The following is a 23,896-nucleotide window of genomic DNA, read 5'->3' as shown; positions in this document are numbered from 1 at the left end:
AGGGCCTAAGATATTCTACAAAATAATATTTAAAAACATTTAAACAAATTATATTTTTCTTTATATATTTTTTTAAATATGTTTTTAGTAATATTTGTCATTAGTTTTACCAAAAATAACTTTATAAAATTGTATTTAAAATAACATTTCCAAAGAAATAAATCCTTTGAATCTGCCTATTCAGTTTCTGTTTGAATGTGAAGGGTTAAATGAAAGAAGCTCCTCTCTGCGAGGTGAAGACTGGAGCTGATTGGACGTCCAGCTATGAATTCACAGAGGGCCAGCTATAGTAACTGAACGAGAGAGTAATGTCAAATGACAGTACAATTGACCAATCATATCTTCCCTCTAAATGGGTGGGCTTTATTATCGCGGACTTTATGACAAGTTCCGCCCGCTGTGAAACGTTTCTTGTTTCCATAGCAACAACAACTGTCAACAGCGTAAACTTGCCTTCAAAATAAAAGCATGCCAAATTACACTTAAGACATACAACTGCAACGAAAGTAACACACACAATGCAATATCCTTTTCAATTTCAAAGAACACAAATTGGGTTATCTACAGGTGTTGTTTTGTGTGGTAGAGGGTCGCTTTTCATTGATACGTTTTGCACCCCGGGCGGGCCGTTGTTTTGATATTCCACCAGTGTATAAATAATAAATAAATGTGGAAAAAAAATGTAAAAAATAAAATTTTTTATTTTTTTATTTTTTTCGCGACCCACCTATCACATCTCTGCGCCCCACTGGTGGTGCGCGCCCCACACTTTGAGAAACGCTGGGCTAAGGGGAACTGGGGATATGCATCAGCTGCTTGTGTGAGTCGGACAGTGAATACTTTAGAGCGGCCGCTGCAGTGTGAGCTAACCGGGAGCTAACGGGAGAATACACTCCCGTGGAAGAGCAGCCAATACTGCAGCGGTCGGTAAATGCTGCAGAAACACATTAATAAACAATGAACCACGGCACTCTGGAGCAAAGCATAAGGTTGGAGAAGTCGTTATTCAATTTATTCTGGCTTTGTGTGATTAAAAGCAACATGATCATCGACCCGACGCAGTTCCCCGTTGTTGTTGTTGTTGTTGTGAGCGCCGTAATGGCTGCCGTTGGGGAGCAAATCAGCGATGTAAACGGTGACGTCATGACGCAGCAGGGGCAGCTCTGGGGCGCCAGTGGGCGGTGTGCACAGAGCGGGAGCTGAAAATGGAAACCGGAGTTGAACCAGAAAAGCTCCCGCTCGGAGCTAGAAACTGAAAAGCGCTGGTGTGAAAGCCGCATGATTGGCTGAAACACCAAACAGATTATTGCAGTATTACCCATAATTCCCTCTGTGTCAGCCCTGTTTCCAAAGTGCTGATTCTCTGTCTGTTACTTTAGATGAAAATAAGGAGCCCCTCCCCACGCCCCTCTGAGAGACATTTGGTTACAAAGAACGCAATGGTGCTCTAGAGGAGATTCAGGTGATAAGGGGGGGGGGGGGGGTTACCTTGGTTGCTGATTGGCTAATGGTTACACGAGACAAAAACATCGTTATGACATCATAAAGTGGCCAAAATCTGATCAGTTTTCCCTGTTTTGTCCTGTCAAGATCTGTCTTTGGTTTCCTGTTTTTATTTTGAAAAGTGTTCACCCTCCATCCCCCCCCCCCCCGTCTTGTCTTGTCTGTTGCTTCCTGTCTGTGGGTGTTTCTCAATGTCGAGTAAAGCTGCTCCAGAGCCACTATTTTAAGCATACTACGTCATCGAGTGCCGCTGAAGGACTGTTCCAATGTCCAGCATACTTGCAATTCTACCGAGCCCGGCGTACTTCGTTTGGAGAAATGTGAGGCTGCACATGTGTACTGTAGACTCAGCGGTCTTAAAATCCCCACAATGCTTTGCGCACGGACCAATTTCCCCAAATCTGTGGCGGAAAATGTAAGGTGGGGCCTCTCGTATGACGCACACTTGCTCGCCTGTTCCACTCTTCGTTTTCCGAATGCCAGGAAGTATTCTTGCCTCACTTCTGAAGCAAGACGCTCAGAAGACATGTGCTACCAAGCAAGCGTACTTGAGATTATGTTCCCTCCTGTTTGATTACCCGATTGTGTTCACCTGGTGCCCCTGTGTTTTCTCCTCCCTCCCCACCTGTGTCTTGTTTGTGTGATTAGTCTTGTGTGCATTTAAGTTCTGGTTTTTCTGCCTGTCGTTGTGAGATTCTTGACATTGTTGGAAGGGTTTATGTTCTGAGAGACTTTATGTTTTGTCTTGCCTTGCCTATAGTTCTGGAAATAAAGGATTCCTGCTTTCAACCTATTTTCTGCATTTGGGTCCTGCTTACCTTGCCCTCCAGCCGTGACAATCAGCTCATTTTCAGACAGGTTTCTATATAAATGGAACAGGACAAAAAGTGAGCGAATCTTTTTCTCGGTAACTTTCAGAATCTGTTTACACAGTGGATTTTGCACAATAGGTGACCTTTCAGAGAAATTGATAAATGATTCATGGGCAAAGTTTGTCTTTTGTCATATTTAATAAAGTTATAAAGAAAGTCTATATACAATTTAAATCGATCTCAATTGAATTACATGTCACTTGTTAGATGCTTTTATCCAAAGCTACTTACATACTCAATACGGTGGGCAATCCCCACAGGAGCAATTTGGGGTGAAGTGTCTCAGGGACACAACGACATGCTGACTGCAGTGGGGTTTGAACCTGTGACCCCCTGATCTGAACACCAATGGATCATCCACTACGCCACACACCCCCAATTGCAGTAACAGAGCAACTTCATCCTCAAAGGATAACATAGCTTTGCACACAGAACACAGCTTAAATGTCACACATACAGTAGAGAGAATGCCAACTTGTCCCACCCATCAATTGTCTTAGGCTTTATCTAAACATCCCCACCATTAAACCAGAAAACCCCCCAGTCCTTTAACCATTTTCAAATCCACCTTTTGCCCTTCCTGAAAGGTCAATCCAAACATATCAAATCAAAATGTATTATAGCCCCAAATCACAAGAAAGGCCTCAAAGGGCTGTACAAAGCAAACAAAATACAAACGTCATAGCATATATACAAATTATAAAAATATTATACCTCAACATTAGTATTGCAATGATATGTCTGTTAAACACATATCATATAGGACTGCAATGTAACCGAGTGAAAGGCAATCAGACTATACAACATAATGAATTAAACAACCTGATCTCACCAGAATGCGTGACTCCACCACGACTCCTTAACACCGCATTGCGTGGTGGACTCACAAACTTTGTTACATTTACGTGTCTGCACCACGGAAACAACCCCAATGTAAAGTGAATGAGGCTCCTTTGTCGTGGTGCACACACGCATTTCTACAACGTCCTGCAGTGAGCTTTTATTCTATAAAACGTTTTTAAAATCTACTTTATAGCTTGTAGTAACTCACGGGAGGCTTCTTTTATTTTATTTGTATTCATAATAATTTTTATTTTTATTCAAAATGTATTATGGTGCATAATTTATTTACGATTTTTTGTTCTCAAAAAACAGTGCAGTGTATAATACAACTGTGATTTTTATTAAATGAGTTAGTTTTTAAGGAAGAGCTTCAGCTGTGTCAAATAGATTGTTCCCTTTAGTTAACGTTTTTTAAAAGAATATTATATTCCGATTTGATCCTGTCCCCTTTATTGTATTACGGAGAGCAATGTGAGCATCCATTCCCATTGGATAACGGAGGATTTTACACCCGGAAGTAAGTATGGACGTTTGGTCAGTGTCCGTGGCGTCCAGTTGTGACGCTCCTAGGCTCCTTCAGCGTCATAAAGGGACGCAAATAGCTTTCAACTGATTGCAATGTATTCCCATCTGCGGCGGGATTTGACGCTCATGGAAGCACGGCATTCGTTTGTGTCGGCTGCCCTTAAAGGCAATGTGAGCGTCCATTCTCATTGGATAACGGAGAATTGTACACCCGGAAGTAAGTATTCCTGTTACTGTCGATTGATTTTACAGTGATATCTGCACTACTCATCGACTAAAAAACACCATATTATTCTTGTTAATTACACAACATTGATTGGTTTAAATTGTGTGCAATGCTTTTGTATTTTTCTCCTTCGATTCGGAGAAACAAATATTTTTTCTGAGTAAAGGATGGCAGAAGACACTACACTACCCAGAATCCCCAGCTATCGTTTGGACTACACCATGTGCTCTGTCTACTGGCCAACACAGGGAGCATATGCTGGGTGTAGAAGTTCTCCACGAGGAGGAGATTTCCATGCCATGCAGGGTCTTTGGGGATGAGGATGATGATCGCCTCCTTCTGGTCCACACAACAAAGTAGCAGAGACTCCGGTCTGTGATGTGCAGCTGCCCTTGGACCTGGTGCCAGTATGGGTGATATATGACCCACCCTCCTCACGGAGACAGAAGGATGGTAACTGGACTGCCTCCGTGATGGTCATGTTCATGTCACCAAAATCCTTGAATCTACACACAGCAAACAAACTCAAATGACACCACGAGATGTAAAAGGAGATCACACATACAGTATAGTCGATATAAAACTGGCCGCTTCAATCTGAAGAGCAACTAAAACAAAACACGGGAGTGTACTTTGCTCTTGTGAACACTAATGTTATCCACAGCATACACAGACCACGAAGTTCTAAAGGAGAACACTAGTTACTAAAACAAAACATGTTAGTGTACCTTGTTAGCTAATGTTAGCTAGCTGACATTAACATTACACATTGCACTCATATTACTCACCGAAACCATGTAAAGCCGGTCCCGCTGCTCTTACAGAACCGACTAACTCCCCTTTCGTGTATGTATAGCTCTCAACGTGTCCAGACTTGTAGTGATTTTCACCTCATTTTATACTTTTCGCCTCATTCTGAAAGAAACAGGTGAAATTTGCTAACGTGACGGCCATCTTTGTGATGGTGACGCGTATTGTGCGAGACCAAGAGACCTGTAGTTCACTCAGCGGTTTCACACAAAAAAAATGTGTAACTTCACAGTTTTACGACACATTTTTATTTTTTTTACTTGCAAAATATTCTTTTAAATTGACAAACATCATATGTGTCATTCGTGGCACAATTCAAACGGGATCAAAAGATAACCTTTCTCTCTCCATTGACTTCAATGTATAATTTTCCGCTTCCGGGGTCCCATGGAGGCTCCCGGAAAGGGAGGGACTTCGCCTCTCTATAAAGGGGACATGATCAAATCGGAATATAATGTTCCTTTTAAAAAACGTTAACTAAAGGGAACAATCTATTTGACACAGCTGAAGCTCTGGCCTTCCTTAAAAACTAACTAATTTAATTAAAATCAGTTGTATTACACACTGCACTGTTTTTTGAGAACAAAAATTCGTAACTAATGCACCATAATACATTCTGACGAAAAATAAAAATATATAAAGTAGATTTTAAAAACGTTTTATAGAATAAAAGCTCACTGCAGGACGTTGTAGAAATGCGTGTGTGCACCACGACAAAAGATCCTCATTCACTTTACATTGGGGTTGTTTGCGTGGTGCAGACACGTAAATGTAACACAGTTTGTGAATCCACCACGCAATGTGGTGTTAAGGAGTCGTGGTGGAGTCACGCATGCTGGTGAGATCAGGTTGGAATTAAATGATTCATCTCTGGCCTCCGGTAGATCTTGGCCATGGATGAAGGAGCAGGAAGATCTCACATGGAGCGAGACCCTCGTTCCATCACCTGATTCCTGCTCCTCGTATGGAGGAGTGTGTGCAGCCTTCCTGACACTGGCAGAGTGAATTCTCTTCCTCTCTGCTCTCAGATATGCAAAGTGGTCCAGTGAAGTGACAACATGCCAAACGGTGTTGCTGTAATGTGGGGTGAACACGGCATAACGTCAGTCCTGGGTGTGTCTTTATTATCTAACTTAAATCACTCTCTCAAACTTTGATTTTACGCATTATAATAACACTGCATGAATATACTTATTTATATGGCTTGCATATATTTACGTAACCACTAAATTCCTGCAGGTTCGTATATTTAAAATGATAATATCGTGTAAATAATCAAATGCGTTTTAAAAATGATTTCCCTTTCTTTTGTTTCTCACTTAGTTTGTCCCTCTCCCACAGCGACCCAAACAAAGCACTATTTATTTGAAATAGATATTCAAAATGCTTAATAAACACAGTTAAAGATGAATTGGACTAATAGCATTACTTGGGGAGTGTGTGAAAGAAACTCCCTCTGGAGCGAACACAGGGATTTTAGCCTTTGCAGACCATTAACATGCATTAAAACCTATATAACACACTACAGCAGGGATGGGCAACTTTGATGGTGGTGGGGGCCACATCATTGATGTACTGGCCACCAGGGGGCCGCAGATCCACTTGGAACACACACACACACACAAATTCCATGTGTTATGTGTTAAATATACTAAGTCTGACATCTTCATTGACATTTTACAATCAAAGGGAACATCCCCCAAACATGGGAACATCCTCTAATAAGCTCACTAAACAAATATCAGTTCACAGAAATGTTATTTCATTTTTACAAGTGGCATGTTTGTATTGAACAGGTTATTAAACAGTGGAATAAAACTATTGGAAAGCACGTAAAATGCATGTGTATTGAGATGAACCATTAGATGACATACACATGAAGTCATGAACACTAACCCAGACATTAGTTGTCTAACTTGAACCTAAAACACTTGTAGCCAGTCTCTGCATTCCCCTTATTCCACAATAAGGGGAATGTCCACACAGACACCGGTCAGCCCGCACTCTGCTGTTCCTCAGCGCCGCTCCCCCTCCCTCCCGCTGAAATTATGAATGAAAAGCGTAATCATAGATAACACGGCAGGGTCCGTGACAGTTTGTTTTCATCTGATTTCTTGTTCGTACACAGCCTCCCTCCAAAGCAACTGGATCTCAAGGGTCTCTGTTGGAGAAAACAGCGACCTAGTAATATGAACTGCGGCCTCCTCGGTCTCTTTAAAGCTCAGCAGTGTACACAGACACATTTGTCTGGGCCGCGCTGCAGAAATCTATAACCGTCCTGCACTGTGTTTTCACCTTGTTTTTATATCCTCCGCATGGGGCAACGAGGACAAAGCAAACACTGCCTCTGCTTGTGTGATATTGCACTTGGCTCAGAACAGTATCTGAATCTGGAGGTGTGTGTGTGTGTGTGTGTGTGTGTGTGTGTGTGTGTGTGTGTGTGTGTGTGTGTGTGTGTGGTGTGTGTGTGTGTGTGTGTGTGTGTGTGTGTGTGTGTGTGTGTGTGTGTGTGTGTGTGTGTGTGTGTGTGTGTGTGTGTGTGTGTGTGTGTGTGTGTGTGTGTGTGTGTGTGTGTGTGTGTGTGTGTGTGTGTGTGTGTGTGTGTGTGGCGTCGAGAGTACATTCTCTGTGCATAAAATAATATCAGAACAGATGCTTTACATTCCAAGCGAGCAAAAATATGTTGTCCTACACCGAGAAATCCTCCTTGTTTTCCACCCGGCTGCAGCTACATTTCATGACTCTGCGACATTAGCGAGATAAACCGACTAATTAGCTGTGAGGACCACAGATGGAAATGAGCTATTAGCTATAATCTGGCATATTGCATCTCTTCTCTTTGCTGAGATTAATGTTTTTGTATGCATGGTCCTTCTATAAATAAATAAAATAAATGAAACACTACAATTGGCACCTCTCCGTTTCTTCCAGAAAGGATGCAGCAGCAGAAGAAGAAACCAGCTTCTCTGCCAGTGTGTGGGAATGTTTTCACACCCATAGAGGGCAGCTGTGCTCTCCACAATCTCTCAGACTAATAGAGTAACACAGAGATATAATGGAGGTGGTGTGACCGGACTACATGCTCAGAAGGAGAGCATTGCTTCTGTTGCTTCAGCCTGTTGGCGCGTGTGAGGCAGAATACAAGTCGCTAATGAAGTCGGGCGTCTGCCAGAGACAATACACAGGCTTGTTTTGATGCTGAGCTCTCTTATTCCTACTTAGCATCTCCCTCTGTCTGCCTCTATCAGAATCCCTCTCACTTAAAAGCTTTTTAAAAAACATGGCTGTGCAAAAGAACAGCCATTGATTATCACTGCCTCGAATTACTCTGGATATTGAATCATAATTACAGTGAATGGTGAATGGAGCGTTGATACAGCTGGTCCGGGAAAAAAGACTCTTGCGGATGTAATGTGTGTTTTTCACGGAGCCGAGGCTGAACACACTGGATTTAATAATCCCAACAATATTACATTAACACTCAAGGTCCACTATTAATGGGCCCTGCATTGGCTAGCAGATATGAAATGCTCGCCACACACACACACACACACACACACACACACACACACACACACACACACACACACACACACACACACCACACACACACACACACACACACACACACACACACACACACACACACACACACACACACCACACACACACACGCCACTGTCTTTCCGCTATCTGTTTAATTCCGCCGCTGATAATTATAACTCTTATATGCAGCCTCTGAAAGATTATTGAGCTTGTCAGCACCCATTACTTTACTCTGTATCGTAAGTGAAGTGGTGCGGGCTGTGTTTCACGTCTTGCTGGGGTAAATGGAGGCAGTTTTTCCACAGGGCTAAGTCTGCTTCACTGTACTGCACGTCACACATGACAGATTTTTGTTCTGCTTCCCCCATCCTTTAAAAGCCTGGAGAAAATGAGTCGCAGATACATTAGCCACAGTTGAATGTGAGTCTGCAGCTTCAATGAGGATGTGTCATATAAGCTTCGGGTTACGTGCAAATAAAGAAGTTATTTACTGCGAAAATATGACATTTCAAGACATTTAACCTTCCGTTTTAACCAGAGGTGGAAACATACTCACATTATTTACTTAAGTAAAAGTAGAAATCCTAAAAGTCCTGCATTCAAACTGTACTTATAAAAGTATTTATTAGCACCAAAATATACTTAAAGCACCAAAAGTAAAAGTACTCATTATGCAAAATGGCTCATTTAATCACCATATATTTTGTATTAAAATGATTTGTGCATTAATGTGTTCATCACTTCAGTGGCACTTGGTAAAAGTGTGGGTTATTGTCATGACTTCATCTAGGAAGCCGAGCGTATAATAAGATATGATAATATATAAGTTGATTTGTATTTTGTATAGCAAGTAGTAACTAAATATGTAAACGTATATGCAGTGGAATAAAAAGTACAACATTTGCTCACAAAATGTAGGGCAGTAAAAGTAAAAAGTAGCATAAAATAAGAATACTTAAGTAAAGTACAAGTCCCTCCATTTATTACTTGAATACAGTACTTGAGTAAATGTACTAAGTTACATTGCACCACTGATTTGAATGGTGCTACAGATGTCTCAAAGCAAAGAAAAACAGACTTAAAGACAGTTTCTTCCCCAGAATATATATATATATATATTTGATACACATTCAAACATATTTATTTTTACTTAAACCGATATATTCCTGCACTTTAACTTCATCTGCATTTTGAAGTATGAATGCTTGTTGTTTTGTATGTTGCCTTCTCCTGAATGTTGTACGTCTCTTGTTTGTTTTTTATATTTTTGATGGCACCTTAAAAAAAGGATTAGCTCTACTCATCTCATTGTACCTGCATAATGACAATAAAGGATTCTATTATATTCTATAGTAGACTTAATTTGCCATGTGTCCAAAACAAACAAGCTGTTTGTCAGCAACCAATCTGGTTCGTCCCGCCTGTTGCTGCTACAGGATTTGACCTCCAGCGGAAGTGAATAATGGAGCTCAAACCAGCCGGAGAACAGCAGCAGAGGAGACAGCAGGATGCATAGACTCCTGTTGAGTATTGGACTCAGGCAACGCATTGTGCATCCGCATCAGAATAGCTGTCAATCAAAATGTTAATAGGGACTTCCTGTAAATGCTGAGGGATTCGGCTGAGAAATGACAACAATAGGGACCATTTTGAACCATTATAGTGCACATATTGTTCCACATATATACTCAGCGGGACAACTCACCATTCATGTCTGCTTTCTGCTGTGACTGCTGCTTCAGGGAGGTCAGACGTCAACAACTGAAGACCACCCATTGTTCTTATGGAGGCACAGAGATGGCAAAAGTACACACATCCTTTACTCAAGTAGAAGTACAGATACTCGTGTTTAAAAATACTCTGGTAAAAGTAGAAGTACTGACTAAACTTCTTTACTCAAGTCAAAGTAAAGAGGCTTTGAAATGTTCTTCAGTAAAAAGTACCCATAACTCGCAGCTGTTTTAAAGAGTACCTGACCTCCCTTTATATTAATAGAACAATAATGTCATTGTTAGCTAATGAATGTTTCCATGCTGAACAACGGCAACATGACAACGTTTCCATTGGTCCCTCTTCTTTAGAGAAGACCAGGAAGTGATGGATACACGGATCGTGTTCAAATCAACTGGCACGCAACGACTCTAAAGAATAATGATCACGCACCAAACACACATTCAGACTAAAGGAACCAGCTGTTTGGAAAATGAGAGAAGTAGAAAGGTCAGGTATTTGTGTTCAACATGTAAGAAGTAGAAAGTACAGGTATTTGAGTTCAACATGTTAGAAGTAGAAAGTACAGGTATTTGTGTTCAACATGTAAGAAGTAGAAAGTACAGGTATTTGAGTTCAACATGTAAGAAGTAGAAAGTACAGGTATTTGTGTTCAACATGTAAGAAGTAGAAAGTACAGGTATTTGTGTTCAACATGTAAGAAGTAGAAAGTACAGGTATTTGTGTTCAACATGTAAGAAGTAGAAAGTACAGGTATTTGAGTTCAACATGTAAGAAGTAGAAAGTACAGGTATTAGTGTTCAACATGTGAGAAGTAGAAAGTACAGGTATTTGGGTTCAACATGTAAGAAGTAGAAAGTACAGGTATTTGAGTTCAACATGTGAGAAGTAGAAAGTACAGGTATTTGGGTTCAACATGTAAGAAGTAGAAAGTACAGGTATTTGAGTTCAACATGTAAGAAGTAGAAAGTACAGGTATTTGGGTTCAACATGTAAGAAGTAGAAAGTACAGGTATGTGTGTTCAACATGTAAGAAGTAGAAAGTACAGGTATTTGAGTTCAACATGTAAGAAGTAGAAAGTACAGGTATTTGTGTTCAACATGTAAGAAGTAGAAAGTACAGGTATTTGTGTTCAACATGTAAGAAGTAGAAAGTACAGGTATGTGTGTTCAACATGTAAGAAGTAGAAAGTTCAGGTATTTGAGTTCAACATGTAAGAAGTAGAAAGTACATGTATTTGGGTTCAACATGTAAGAAGTAGAAAGTAAAAAGTCATCAGAAAATAAGTAGTGGAGTAAAGTACTGATACCAGAAAAATGTACTCAAGTACAGTAACAAAGTATTTGTACTCCACTACGTCCCTCCTCTGTAGAGGCATTATGTATCTAAATATAATCCAGACTTGAGGAACATTTGACTCGAATCGACATGGAACAAATCACGTTTGGTTCATTCATCATCTGGTGTGGTACCCCGTCCACAATGTGTGAGATTGAGAGGATTGACTTCTGAGTTTTTTGTAATAATCTTCAAAATGTCCTCTCATCATTCATAGTTGGTCCCATGCTTGTTTTTTTGGATATTAACACATATCTGCATGATAGAATATAAGCTTCCAGGTCCCGTGGCTATGCTTTATCTATTGTACGTTCATGATGGACGGCTTGAATTCAATTGTAATTGATTGAGCCTTGCTTGTAATAGTATTCTACTACTAGCTTTTGTTTAGTCTGTCGACGCTTATTTTTTTTTGTATTCAAACTAATATGGCAAAAGGTTATCAATGCAATTCACCATCTTGCTATATGTACTGTTTCAACCACAGTGATTGCTCAATGTGTAAGTATTAGCCGCGTTCACACTGCGGTACTTTTCCCACAAAGGTTCATGCGAACTTAGTTCATGATCGCGTTCACACCAAAAAGAGCCGGTACTAAAAGTAGTTCATGCGAACCTTTTTACCCCCTCGAAAGTCCCTGCTAGAGAGCAGGGACTTTCGAGCGGCTCTTTTGTGAGAAAAGAGCTATATTCCTGATTGGCTGGGCGGATTGCAAACCACGCCCCGTAAAACTCCCAAAAAGTTTTGTGAAGCCGCCATTTTATTATCCTCGCATTAGCATTATTAGCATTAGCATTAGCCTAGCGCAGAAACGCAGAGAGACTAACTTATGGCAACACAAAATAAAACATGGGAGCGGTGGAGATGAGGAGGTGTCGGCGTTCTGGCGATTTACTCGGAAGGCTTCAGTAGAAGCTGCTGGGAGTCCCAGCAGCTTCTACTGAAGCCAGTCCCCAACTCAGGGGACTTCCGGCCGGGGACTTTGGGCGGCAGTATACGCCGTGAAGTGGTTTGCGGCCTGCCAGTAAACCCAAAGCAGAAGAAGAAGAAGTGACGGCAGCGGCTTCATTTGAACTAAGTTCGCATGAACCTTTGTGGGAAAAGTACCGCAGTGTGAACGCGGCTATTGTAAGAAGTTATTTGAGTGTAAGTAAGGTGAGACTCCTCACTGTGTTGTTCCCATTACATTATACTATGTCAATACACTCGACTCATATTGAGCTAATTGCAGATAAAGCGGCATCAGGTTCCCCATAAGGAACAACAAACCCACAGTGCAGAAATGCTAAACACGATGCACCCTGAGGCAAATGTGTGATATTAGATTATGCAAAACACTTTTACTTGACTTACCTTGAATGCCTGCAAACCAATTTTTTGAAAGATCGTTAACACATTTAAGACGACGCTGAGATGATCTAGAAACCAGTGTGTCCAGCAGAGAGCATTGAAGCATGTTTTTCAACTGTTATTCAAATGTGAAAAGTCCTGCTTTGTGTTGTGTATTCATCTTATAGTCCACGAAGAAGCAATTGCATGTCGTTAACTAGATGTTAAACATGTGTGTGGATTGCCTTGGCACATGCAAGCAAAGGCAATTTAGATGGTGATTATGCTGAACTGAATGGATTCAACTGTCAACTATCTGCGTTTCAAAACACCGCTAAGACCTGACCTTACGTCTATAATTTGCAACCCACCTGATAAGACCCTTTTAGCTCCAAGGTAGCTGCATATTTAACATACAACCTATTTTATTTCAAGTTTGCTCCATCGGGGTTGGCATGGAGTGAGCAGTCCTGCAGGATTCCCCCCCCCCCCACTCAAGAGGGAGAAGCACGAGATGGAGAAGACCAGCTTACTGCTCCCCAATCCCCCATCTACACTTCCTATAACCATCTTCTCTCCTTCTGCTCACACTTACTCCCTTTCTATCTGTCTCCTCCAATGGTCCAGCATCCATCCACTCCTCGTTCCACCTTCTCTTGTTTAAGACCCCTTCCTCTTGCAGCCTGAGGGCGCCATTTCAATTGGATGTAACTCATGTGGCTGACGACACCAGCAAAAAGTGAAAGACGTGATATTTATGTCTTCTCCTGCAAACACATAGAAGTGCCACATCCGAAATGTTGCATGAGCTTTTCTTTGCTTGTGAGGGTCATTATTTGATCACTGCTATGATTACTGAGAAACGCTTTGACAGCTCCTCGAGACATCATCGATTCCTCTATTCTGAATATGAGACATTACCTACCACACTCTACTGGTTGGTCCGCTTTGCTACCGTGCAATGGGTAACGGAGCGTCCACACTACAGCTTCAAAAATAGCTTGGAGCTGGGCGTGTCTGGAGCTTGGGGATTTTATTCAAGCAACACGACCAACAACCAATCACATGAATCTCCCGCCCCCGACATACAAAGCAAAAAACCCCGGGGATTGTATGCGAGCAATATATATATAAACTTCCCAAACAGGCGAAAACCTACCAGTTTCCCCCACTGTCTCTGCCAGCTCCCTCCATGCCTGGTTCCTCCGGTTTGTATCCCGGGAGGTGAAGAGGGTGTGGTCATACAAAACCGGGTGATTCACTATGGCGATAGTTAGTTTCTCCTCCGACTTTTTTTGAAATATAGAAATGAACGGCGGGATATCTCTCCCAGCTTAGACGCGGTTTGATTGGCTACGGCTTCAGCTGTCAGATTTTGGGAAACGGGATTTGATTGGCTGGCGCTGGCTACTCCGGCGGAGACGGACCGCTCTGCTACCCACAATTCAGTTGGGCGAAAAAGCGAGGCTACGTGACGTCACCCCATTGAAAGTGAATGGGCAGATTGGAGTTTTCGACGCTGTAGTGTAGACGGGCCGTAACACTCACCGTCGTCCCGTCTTCCTCTGCCATCTATCTGTCCCTTCTCTGTTATCGTCTTTTTTTGTAGTGCTTTCTTTTTAGTCCGTGCTTTGCCACGTAGACCAATAAAACCAGAACACATTATTGTATCATTTCAGGAGCGTTTGATCCACCTGCTGCAGCACAGAGTGAGTCGGCACAATGTGGATTGTTACCTTTTATGTAATAGCTTGGAATATTTATGCAGCTCCAACTTTGGGCGCTGCCAATCTGCTGTGGATGTGTTCCAGACTGAGATGTATGGCTGAAAGCTTAAATAGATGTCAGAAAGGTCTGCAGTTGCACTTTCTATCGGGAGAATTCAATACGGTGCAACTTTGTTGGCTGTGAAAGGAGAGGCGTGGGATATAAGTGGAGCGAAATGCATATTTGGGACATGATATTGAGTTGCAGCCCCTTTTGTGACAAGTCGAGATTTTGTAAGGAAGTCAAAAGGGAATAATGTTTTTTACCTGAATTCACCCCATTTTTGTACTTATTTTATATGTTTGAGTCACAACTCCTGAATGACTGTTGTGTCTGAGTGTTCAAAGTCCAATCGGAGAGCGGGACATGACATTAAATATCGAACATTAAAGGTTGGAAGCTTTGTAGACTGGGAGCTAAGAAAGGGATGGTGTGTTTGTGTGTCTGTGCTACAAGTCAGGGACAATACAGTTGCTTTTTGTTTGCATTTTTGAGTGCCACAGACAAGGGGTCGTGGTGGGGAAGCGTTTCACGGAGCATTAACTCCGTCTGAAAGGGTTTTTTCTTTCTCTGGGAGCACACTGCGCTCCAGTTTTCATCATGAATCACCATTTCCATTTCTCTAATTCTTTCCATCTTTTGTTGCAAGCAGCAGACTTGGCGACTATTGTTTGACAAGTTGCTCTTGCCAAAGAACGCTGTGTGTGTGTGTGTGTGTGTGTGTGTGTGTGTGTGTGTGTGTGTGTGTGTGTGTGTGTGTGTGTGTGTGTGTGTGTGTGTGTGTGTGTGTGTGTGTGTGTGTGTGTGTGTGTGTGTGTGTGTGTGTGTGTGTGTGTGTGTGTGTGTGTGTGTGTGTGTGTGTGTGTGTGTGTGTGTGTGTGTGTGTGTGTGTGTGTGTGTGTGTGTGTGTGTGTGTGTGTGTGTGTGTGTGTGTTAGCGACTGGCTAATCCATAAGCCATAATGGGAGACTGCTGGCTTTTAATGCCACATCAATAGGAAGTGTCCACATTTATTTCTTGCCTGTATCCATCTCCCAAGTTTTTAGAGGTTGTATTTTAAGTTAAATGGAAGTACTAACATTTTATTTTGGCTGCTGTTGAAAAGATTTTGCAGTTTGACAATCATGCATTTTGTGTGTGTATCATGTCGGGATTTGTGAGAGTCAGCCATGAAAACTATTAAACATAATTGTATTTTGTGAGCGATTTTAGCCTTCACAGACCATTTACATGCACACAAATCTATATAACACACTATAGGAAAGGGAAAACCCCCAAAAGCGTAACAGTGCCTCTTCAAATTGAGAACAGAGAAACAGAAATGAAAGTCTTAAAGGATTTTCTGCAACAGCAGCATTAAGCTTTTTATTAATCTCTACGCCCAAAATGAATATTTAATGTGCGAGGAAGGAGCAGGAGACAATAGGTCATGGAGTCAGGAGACATCCATTTTATTAAATGTCTTCAATAGTTTGGAGATTGGATCTGCTGTCTACGGAGAGTCATTTCCACACCGAAGCGAATCACGGCAGACACTTCAAACCCATTGAATCCAGCCTTCGAGGCACTTTTTATTCATTTCCATTATGCCTCGGCTGATTTTTTGTTGTGTGGGGAATCGTTTCTATCAAGGTGATCTTTAGTATTTACCATTCATAGGAACACCAGTCAAACAGACACTGAGTGGCTGAAAGGACGAAGGAACAGGTTATTCTGTCTCCACATAAAGGGTTTACAATATGGTTGTTACTCCTCAGCGGAAATCCAGTAAGACCCCCCACCTCCACCCCCACCCCCACGATCCCTTTATCCCATTAGCCGTAAACTCGGGACCTCTGATCAACCATGCAAGGTCACCGAGTCAGTGTCAACATACATTGGATTAAGTGTTTGTTTCTGGGCAGCAAAGGTCCGTTAGCCTTTAGATAAATGATGCAACAAAGTTCTGGCAAACTATTCAAACTACTGTATAAGGTCCCCTATTGTACCATTTATAGGCATATAGTATAGGTCTATATGTCTATGAAGTGTTTTGCTCGAAATACCAAACAGATCACACATTCTAGCCATGCCTCACACCCCTCTATTTCAGCCCTGTTAGAGAAGTGCTGATTCTGGGTCCGTAGCTTTTAAAAAAAAAAAGAAATATTACGTCATGACCGCAGCAAATCTGGATCAGCTCCGTTGTTCTCCCATTTTTAGAGATGTGGGTACGGATGAAAAAAGAGACGGTTTTGTTTTCTGACACACCGGGGACACATATGTATAAAAGACATCAAAAAGTGCATTTTGCATGATAGGAGACCCTGACTTCTTCGCTTACGTGCCGAAAGTAAGATAAAAACTTGGATTTCAGTCTCTTAAATCTGTCGGTAAAAGCAGTATTAAAGAATGCCTGCTAAGTTTAAGGTGGGTAGGTCATTTTGGAGAATCCAGCTCAAGTGCGCTAGATTTTGAAAATAAACAGCCGGAAAAAATCTGCCTCTTCCTTACAGAGCCCCTCCTCCAACACACACGAACGCGCACATGACCAATGAGGGCACGAGATAAGTTTGTGCCCCGATGGAAGGCTGACAGGCAGGGAGGCCAACCAGTTACTTTAGCCGGGCCGGCTCAGATGATTGGTCGTGCTTTTTACAGCGCTCCGGCTTCCACTGATGACATGTTTTATGTATTTTTTGTCAAAGCACTTCAGATATTCATTGCTATCGGGATGTTAAGAGCATTCCATGGAATATAACAACAGGTGTATCTCGAGCCGGTTTCTCAAACTTACCTACCCCACCTTTAATATAAGCTAAAAGAAAAGCTGACACTTTACCTCTTATATTACAGAAAATAAACAAAGTTACAATGCAGATGTAATCAGTAGCCCTCTAACACTTTGCATGGGAACATGAGCCTTCTGGACAATCACATCTGTGTGTCCCCTCCCTCCGGTGTGTGTGTGTGTGTGTGTGTGTGTGTGTGTGTGTGTGTGTGTGTGTGTGTGTGTGTGTGTGTGTGTGTGTGTGTGTGTGTGTGTGTGTGTGTGTGTGTGTGTGTGTGTGTGTGTGTGTGTGTGTGTGTGTGTGTGTGTGTGTGTGTGTGTGTGTGTGTGTGTGTGTGTGTGTGTGTGTGTGTGTGTGTGTGTGTGTGTGTGTGTGTGTGTGTGTGTGTGTGTGTGTGTGTGTGTGTGTGTCCGACAGACATTGATAAAGAAGCCAGATCTCCCTGCAAAAGACCTCCACGTTACGTCACCTGTCAGGAACACTTAACCTCCAGCCTCTGAAGCTGCAGACAGGCGGGATTATCAGGGGAGCTGTTTCTGAAAGTTAGACATGAGGCAGGTTCGGATGGAGCATGTGGGGAAATAAATGCAGTGAATGTTGAAGATGAAGGATGTGACGCAATCAGTTTGACTATTTGCTGTCTTTTATTATTTAAAGTATAGAGAGGCCCTATTTTGGGGGTTTCCCTTTCCTCTTGTGTGTTACCAGTTAAAAATGTCCTCTCACTGATTGTATGTTTTGTACACAGTCTTCTCTGTTTGCATGATAAATATAGAACGTGGCCCTTTAAGTCGTTTTTAGCATGGTCACTAAATTGCTTTTGCAGTTGAAGATCTTGATCTGACATTTCTAAATAATAAGTGTTTCTCAGCGACAGCTATGAACAGTTTCTTTCTTAACACACGCGGCGGGAAGATAAGTCACTTGACGGGGATGTTGTCATTGAATGTGAATGCAAATCATATTCAGAACGAGTTTTATTTTTTAACTTCGACAATTATAGTCGAAGGGTTCTTGAGATATATATTTTTTCAAATGGATCATTTATTTTACTCTTTAACTACTTATTCTATTCCCTTTATTTTGTTTAACGATAAATAATTAAATACACACAACACAAGTTTCTCATCCTGAAGACCATGCTGACAAAAGTGATGGAAACTAGAACATACGATTCGACAAAGACATGTTTTCATTTTATTATCGTTGAGTCTAAATTGTGTATTTTGCATTTTAATTTTGCCAATAAGTGTGGGTGCAGTGAGATAAGTGTGGGTGGAGTGAGATACGTGTGGGTGCAGTGAGATACGTGTGGGTGCAGTGAGATACGTGTGGGTGCAGTGAGATACGTGTGGGTGCAGTGAGATACGTGTGGGTGCAGTGAGATAAGTGTGGGTGCAGTGAGATAAGTGTGGGTGCAGTGAGATAAGTGTGGGTGCAGTGAGATAAGTGTGGGTGCAGTGAGATACGTGTGGGTGCAGTGAGATACGTGTGGGTGCAGTGAGATACGTGTGGGTGCAGTGAGATAAGTGTGGGTGCAGTGAGATACGTGTGGGTGCAGTGACGCCTGACTACTGAAGCCAATTGAAAGTCGTTCTTTGTTCATGCACTACAGACATTTTCCTGCTTTTGTCTTGTTTCAGATTCAGAAACTGGTTCATCGCCAAGTAGGTTAACACATACGAAGAATTTGTCTTGGTGTAGATGGAGGATACATAAACACAGTTAAAGAACATAAAAAGTAAGAAAAACAACCATAAAATCAAAATAGGTTATATCATATTATACTCAATACATTCTGGATTTTGGACAAAGAAAAAAACGTTTCAATCAATGAATGCAGAAACTAATCAGCAGGTTAATCTGTAACGAAAATAATCATTAGTCGTTGCCTTTATCTATTTCTTGTAATGTTTAATTGAACTATTCATATTTTAGACTGCACTGTAACTTTTATCCATGTATTTTTCCTTCATGTTTATTTTATTAGCTTTTCTTTTTTAATGCTTAATGTCTTTCATTTCTTTTTTGTAAAGCACTTTGAATTACCCTGCGTCGAAAAGTGCTATATAAATAAACTTGCCTTGCCTTGCAACCCTAAATAAGTAAAATAACAACGTTTGTTTATTTAGGGTTCCCATACTGAAGACCATGCTGGCAAACATCATCATAAACCAAAACATATGATTTTAAGGACATGTTAATTGCACTATTGCCAGATGTTATTAGCTGTATTAGATTAGATTACACGTTTTCGAGTACATGTACTGACAGATCAAAATGTAATTAGCATCTAACCATCAATCCAATGTGGTGCTTTTTGTCTTAGCCTGCCCTCATGTCTTTATTTCAGCTTTCTCAAAGACTCTGTCGAACAAAGTCTGCGTCGGACCAGCAGGGGAGGTTTCTCTTGTGTGTGTGTGTGTGTGTGTGTGTGTGTGTGTGTGTGTGTGTGTGTGTGTGTGTGTGTGTGTGTGTGTGTGTGTGTGTGTGTGTGTGTGTGTGTGTGTGTGTGTGTGTGTGTGTGTGTGTGTGTGTGTGTGTGTGTGTGTGTGTGTGTGTGTGTGTGTGTGTGTGTGTGTGTGTGTGTGTGTGTGTGTGTGTGTGTGTGTGTGTGTGTGTGTGTGTGTGTGTGTGTGTGTGTGTGTGTGTAGCCTATTATTACTATACTTGTGGGGACCTAAATCTGTTTACACAGTCACGTGTGGGGACTCGCCTCCCTTATGGGGACAAAATGGAGGTCTATGGGAATTATTAATTTTAGGGTGAATACTTGGTTAGGGTTAGGCATGTGTTGGTTATGGTTAAGGTTAGGATAAGTCTCCAGGAAATGCATGTAAGTCAATGTAATGTCCCCTGAAGTGGTATGTGTGTGTGCTGGCTGCTGAAAATGGAGCTCAGAGTGGCTCCTCCGACCCCTCTGAGCTCCATTTTCAGCAGCCAACACACACACACACACACACACACACACACACACACACACACACACACACACACACACACACACACACACACACACACACACACACACACACACACACACGCACACACACACAGACCGTGGGGGGGCTGTCAGTTAGGAGAGCAGGGCCTCAGCCGGGGAGCAAATTGCTTTTTAATCGATCATATTCCCAGTAAAAGCCACTCGCCTGCTTTGCTTTCTATTTCTGGAAGCTGCCTATCTGTGCTCAGCGAGAGTGGGAGAAATTAGACAGTAGTGGGGGGGGGGGGTGTTGGATGACCACTTCAAGTCAGTAAAAAACAGAATCCTGTTGTCCATGCTTCTCTTAAAGTCTAGGCTTGTGTGGATGTAGTTTTTTACTCATTAAAATCACTACAAGGACCGTACAATACTCCTGTGGTTATGAATGATATGAGGGCCGATGGCAAGCTGTTCCTTTGTATCTGAGGAGTGATTCCAGGGCAGGGGAACACGAGTATCACACACTCTTCTCTAAGCAACAAACAAGTGAAACCTTCCCCATCATTAAACACCGCTGAGCTACATGTCCTGTGCTTTTATAGAAGCCCAGCAATGCTGTAATGTGATCTCAGCTCCAATTTCAGCATCTATTTTCAGAGTGATGCCCAGTGTTGAGTCTCACACCGACAGAAGCTGCTGTGAAGCGCTCATACATCATGACTCAGACCAATGAGTGTTGGATCCAGGTTGTAAGATGCTGTTGATTCACTAATCTCCCCCTCGGGAATCTTGAAAAGGAAGTTTAATTCTAATGTTTTGTTCTTCTCATAAAGCATTGAACCCCCTCTTTGATAACGCCTCGGCGAATGAGGACGTCGCCGCTGTCAGTTTCCCCTCCTAGGAATTGTAAATGTCGAATTTATTTTTTGGGGTGTGCTTTTTTCTTTCTCTGCAGTGCACCAGAAAATGTATGATTATTTGATATGAGCTTGTAAAAGTTGCAGAGCCAGGACTCAAATTAGAAGGTAGCACAGTGACTGTATGAAGTCATAGTTTTCTGGATCAACCTCTTTTTTTTACGGAGGCTTTAAACTCAGAGCACGCTGCAACTAAAAGCAAATATACGGCCCCAATACCAGCAACACATGCAGTGTTAAGAAAAACAACCCTAGTTTATCACAAGCTGTCAAAAGGGTTATCAATTTATCTACTCAAGGTCTTCTTCTTTGTCAGTTATTTAGAAAGAGAATATTTATAGAAATCTTAAGTAAAGAGGTAAAAATGAAACATGGTCATGTTCTCTGCTTTTAACCCATCCTAGTACCAGGAGTCGAGTACCAGGAGCAGTGGGCAGCTATTGTACAGCGCCCGGGGAGCATTGGGAGTGGGGGGGAAGGGGGGTGTCTGGTGCCTTGGTCAAGGGCACCACGGCAGGGCAGGAGGTGAACTGGGACCTCTCCAAGTAGCAGTCCACACTCCGTATTTAGGTCTGGTCGGGGACTTGAACCGGCGACCCTACGGCTCAAGACCCTACTGACTGAGCCACTGCCGGACGGTAGTACTACCTTCTCCTTTGCAAGTGCCTTCTTCATTTGAAGTCTTAAAAACAAGCATATTTAAAACATGTGTGTAACAAGTTCCTCCACAACATGTTCTAAATATTGACGTGAATTTAACACCCAAAATGAAATCATATCTGACACCGTTGGAAAGTGCATGTTGGAGAAGTAGTGTCACCGCCACACTTTTTGGTCTTGTCCAAAGATACAACTATTTTGGGATGATATTTGGAGAAACATGCAGCATATTCTGGAGTTACAGATCCCTTTCTCTTTTGTAGTTCTCTACTTGGGTGACCTTCCAGAAGAAATGACGGGGAGTAATAAATACATTTTGAAAATATTTACTGTAGCGGCAAAAAAAGCTATTTCTCGTAAGTGGTTACAGGCCGAATCTCCTTCAGTAGATCTTTGGATTGAGATCATTGAAGATATTCATGACATGGAGAGATTGACTTAAATATGACACAGCTCGATGGTCTAAATCAGGGGTGGGCAACTTGGATGGTTGTGGAGGCCACACCATTTATGTACTGGCCGCCAGGGGGCCGCAGATTCACTTGGAACACACACACGCCATTTTTACCTGGGCCATTTGCCCATCCCTGGTCTATTACATTTCATTACATCACTTGTTAGACGCTTTTATCCAAAGCGACTTACATAGTCAATACTGTGGACAATCCCCACAGGAGCAATTTGGGGTGAAGACGACATGCTGACTGCAGTGGGGTTTGAACCTGTTATGGAACCCCTGATCCGAACACCAACGCACAACCCACTGCGCCACACGCCTCCAAATGGTTGAAATATATCTCGAAATAAGTGTGATTGTAGATATTCCTTGCTCACCGACTGTTGGAAATGCTGAATGTCCGAACCTTGTTTAATCGTGAACAATATTACACCATACATTGATAAACCACTGTCCATCATACAGAAGTGTACTTCCTCCAAACTGTAGAATACTCGCTGTCTGGCAACTATTTGTTGTAATGTACTTGTTGATGTGTTGTTCGTCTGAAAAAAAGGGTTAGGGTTGTTGTATTGTTCTGCAGATTGATGAGGGTTTCTCCATTTGATTATGATTAAAGTATGTGCTCGTGTTTAGTTTAGTTGACGTGTGTCAAGCTCTCAGGGATACTGACATATCTCAGCTCATTTTTCTTTAACATCTCCAAAATGTAGCGTCTCTGGAGTCCTTTTGATTTTGGCCTTTCACAAACTGTATTAGCTTCTCCGCTCACATAGCTTTCATTCACAATGGGGACGCTGAGGACATGTCACCACGTTTTTAAATGGCTGTCTTCCAAGAAAAAAATGCTGTCCGCCAGAAATATTATTAACTAACAAATGAAAAAGCTTTCAGAGGAAACTACAACAATAGATTTTGATTGGACTTAATTTTGTTATTATCCCGACAGTTTCTGGTTCTCATAGGTTGTGTATTCATCATCTCATGTAACTCTCAAGAAACATAGAAAGAAATAAGCGTATTTCCGTGTTTAATTGTGAAATATCAAACATGTATTTGTGGTAATAAACATTCATATAAACATTCTCTTTCTCTTATTTTCAGGTGAAGCTTCTCCAGTGCGGCTCTGCTGTGATACATGTCAGCCTGTCCTGATTCTTGCATGGGTTTTTCTCTTCAACTAAAGGTAAGTACTTCCTCTTCCCTGAGATGCATATCATGCCATTCAAAATTTAAATTTAAATTTTAAGAAATTGCAGTTTTTGTATTGCTACCCCAAGCTTCCATAAGTGGGTCAAAAAGGTTCAATGGAATTTCGTTTTTTTTTCCAATTTTTTTTCCCCCTAAAATTATAAATAGTGAAAAATTAAATAGAAAATATTTCTAGTGTGAATCAAAATATAATACTAAATATTATACAAGTGATTTTTTTTCTTAACCAAAATGACAAAAATGGCATAAAAACATATACTGTATCATTCTAAATTGGGTCCTTTTTGACCCACTTATGGAAGAGTGTAGGGTCCAGTCACTCTAAGGCAGTGCTTCTCAAAGTGTGGTCCGCGGACCACTCGTGGTCCGTGAGCGCCCCCTAGTGGTCCGTGAGTATATTGGTAAAATGTCACCTTTGAAATAAATAAATAAATGTAAGTTTTCCGCACTCTCGCGGGAATATC

At 41.7% G+C, this 23,896-nt stretch overlaps 1 protein-coding gene across 4 annotated transcripts in view; it reads left to right on the top strand.

The window, feature by feature from the left end:
- The window catches only part of arvcfb (ARVCF delta catenin family member b), a 327,265-nt gene that overhangs the window by 55,946 nt on the left and 247,423 nt on the right, over positions 1 to 23,896 (top strand). For all 4 annotated transcript variants that reach the window (XM_034091650.2, XM_034091649.2, XM_034091648.2 and 1 more), the window contains exon 2: positions 23,325 to 23,406. The gene's annotated coding sequence lies outside the window, so the exon portion shown is untranslated. The remainder of the gene's footprint in view (positions 1 to 23,324; positions 23,407 to 23,896) is intronic.

The sequence above is a fragment of the Pseudochaenichthys georgianus genome, chromosome 9, assembly GCF_902827115.2.
Source record: "Pseudochaenichthys georgianus chromosome 9, fPseGeo1.2, whole genome shotgun sequence".
In the NCBI taxonomy this organism is placed as follows: Eukaryota; Metazoa; Chordata; class Actinopteri; order Perciformes; family Channichthyidae; genus Pseudochaenichthys; species Pseudochaenichthys georgianus.
The sequence above is the reverse complement of the archived record's forward strand: the minus strand, read 5'-3'. Positions and strand labels throughout refer to the sequence as shown.